The following is a 3319-nucleotide window of genomic DNA, read 5'->3' on the forward strand; positions in this document are numbered from 1 at the left end:
GTATGTATATAAATTCTTGGTTGTAGTTTATGCGCGAATTTCGCGCGTAAACTACAACCAAGAATTTATATACATACATACATACACATATATGCCCCAATTAGCGCATCACATATCCTCGCCGCAAAACTAATTAGGACCACTTAAGCGGGCAACAGAAGATTGAAACAAAAAACAAACCCAAATAAAATAGAAGAAAAAAAGCTACACGCTTGAGCTGCAGACCACCGGATGAGCGAAGGACCCTTTTTCGAAATTATTTCATCAAATCTTAATCACTCGGCTTTTGGGTAGACCGCGCGCTGTCGCCCATAAATATGTAGTTGGCGTATATCTTTGTATGCATAAATGAGTATAGTATATAAATTTGTAAGAGTAATAAAGTGAAAATGACTAAAACATACACACGAAATGTGTGAGTCAACAACAGCAGATAGCAGCAACAAAAAGAAGAAACAATAACTCCGTCCGGCCACACCAAAAGTGGCTGTGGGAACACTTCAGCGGCGGCGTGTGCGCATCAACACAGCAACACTAGAATAAAGCAAACAATAAGAACAAACATTGAATATATTGAAAACATCAAAATAACACAGCAACAACAGCAACATTAACAACCCAAATGTAGCAACAATAAAATGTTGGCATAAAATTAAACCAACTGAAATCGCTTTAATTTCTTAATAATATCGCTATTAGCTGTTGTAGCGGCTGTTGCTGTTACTTTTTTTTTGTTCTTCTGATTCTGCAGTTGTTGCTTTGTAGACCGGCAGCAGCTGCGCATGGCATGTTTCTACATTCGATTTTTTTCTGCTGCGATTGGCTTTTGTTTTTTTTTTTTTGTTAATCCCTCTCATCATTGATAGCGGCTCTTAGCCTGCAACGGAAGACAGAAAGCCAAACTAGGACGGGTCAAATTGTATGGCATATTTTTTCATATATGAGCGTGTAGCAGCGAAGGACTCTACGTATAATTCTAAGAAAATTTTTCTACGAAACCATAGGTTTAAAATTACACGGCACAACAGTGACAATTTTCACATTTTCTTTGAAGCCTATTTTTGCAATTTGACAAACTCCAAATTGATTTTAGACCTATGGTTTTTTCGGAAAATTTGCTTAGAATTACACGTAGAGTCCTTCGGTGCTATACACTCATAGTCGAAAAAATTGACCCGTCCTAATATACATACTTAAACATATATGTATGTAGTATTTTTCTATACATATCGATTGAAATTCGCTGGTTTTGAGTTCAGCTTGCGCTACTCAACTGCTACAGTTAAAAGTCACTTTGGTGCGTGTATTTGTTTTTATATCGCCTTTTATTCGACCATGGTGGTCACAATGCTTGGTTGCCAGCACGCAAGCCTTTTTTCGGTTGCCCGACCTTTTTAGCCATCTTTAACGGATCATCGACTGTTGACGTACTTAAGCAATGTAGCTAAGTTCGCTTGCCTGCTTGGATGTGTTTGCCGTCATTTTGGTCGGTTTCATTTTTGACCGCTGTCATCCTGGTTGTGGTTGATTTTTTTCTGCATTCAAGTTGCAGTGCGCATAACTAACATTCTCTATTTCCTATGATTTTTTAAATGTTTATACGTATACTATTTAGTTGACCCTCATTCGCTTCGCTGAGTGTACGAAATTTCTGCGATTTACATTAGGTGTAATTTATTTCCATCAAACTTAACAAATTTACACTCAGCGAAATATAAGGAAATTTTCACATTTTTCCTTTTGGAACCCTCTTCCAAAAATGTTTAAACAAAAACCTTCTTAAACCTCCTTCGATTGTCATTTTAACTTTGACTTTTTTAACAGGTACCAACTTTATTCAAATGCCCAACAAATTTTCCAAATAATGGAAAAAAGAGATTTCTTAACAGTCTTTCTTTGGAACTCCCATATTTTAGTATTTCATATCCCATTCGAAAACGCATCGGCACTCGGAAAATGTTTAAAGAACACTCTATTTCAGAATACGATTAAAGAATGCCCTAAAGGCGTTGACATCATGAAGTATAGTTGACATGAAAATAACTGCTTTTCTTGGCTTTTGACATAACCAGCTATGATTAGAAGCCCCATGAAAGTAATAAGCTCATCTTTGTCTTTGTCACTTGCCACACTTTTTCCAACTTGGAGGACGCTGCAGATCCTTCTTCATTCGCATAGCTTATAATTTCATCACAAACTTCTTCCTTTATAAAGAGTTTAAAGCAATCCAGTACGCGAAATAAAGTTGTACCTGTACGAATACATGCCATATTATGAATATCTCTGCTATTCTATAGTTTTTTACTTACCTGAAGATAAAACAACTGCACCTACCTTTAGTTTGAGGATACTTGCTGACTTTATTTTAGATGAAGGCGGTGGAGATTTGTTCCAAATGCTACCACTTTACCAAAATAAAAGCTGGCTTCCCTGTTTTCTACATCTATATTTTCATTTTCGCCTGAAATCTTATCATCTTCTTCAGATGTTTCTGTCATCTGACCAACTTCGGAATCATCAACATTTTTGTCACTGACTTCACCATCAGATTCTTCATCCACACGCAGTTGTTCCGAAATTTCCTCCAACTCAAAATCAACCAACCGTTTCTTAGCCATCGTAAGATAAAATATTTTTCACAATTATAACTGCACGTGGACACAATGAGCAAAACTAGGAAAAATATGGATATGGATACATTATTCATCCGTTCAAAATGCAGTGTCAACTAAGAATTTCTGCATATAATTTTCAAAATAAATTAAGGCTTAATACCAAAACTGTAATAAATATTTCATTTATCCCATCAATTCAACCCTCTTTTGTCCCATCAATTTAATGAACTAAATTTTTGAAACAGGCGGCAACCCTCTTTAAAAATATTTTCCAAATTAAGCTTTCTTAATGCAATTTATTTTAACACCCTTATTGCCAAATTGTATGTACCTGACCAATTTAATTCAGCTATGTTTTTGAAATATGTGGCAACCCTCTTGAAAATATTTTAGAAAGTAGGATTTCTTACACCACTTTATTTTGACATCCGCAATGCAATGCAGCATTTCATTTAGCTTATCGATATAATTTCATTCAAACCTTCTTAAAAATATTGTAGAAATTAAGCTTTCTTAAGCTTCTTTAGTTTGATACACATAATGAGACATTGTTTATTTTATCAATTTAATTGAATTAAACATACGGCATTCCTCTTCAAAAATATTTTACAAATTAAGCCCATCTTATTACATTAAACGAGCAATTCTTGTATATATATATTATATTATATATATTACATATATCTATAGGGTTCTCGTAAACA

This window comes from Rhagoletis pomonella, unplaced genomic scaffold, assembly GCF_013731165.1.
Source record: "Rhagoletis pomonella isolate Grant_MI unplaced genomic scaffold, Rhpom_1.0 Rhpom_scaffold_00006, whole genome shotgun sequence".
Lineage (NCBI taxonomy): Eukaryota > Metazoa > Arthropoda > Insecta > Diptera > Tephritidae > Rhagoletis > Rhagoletis pomonella.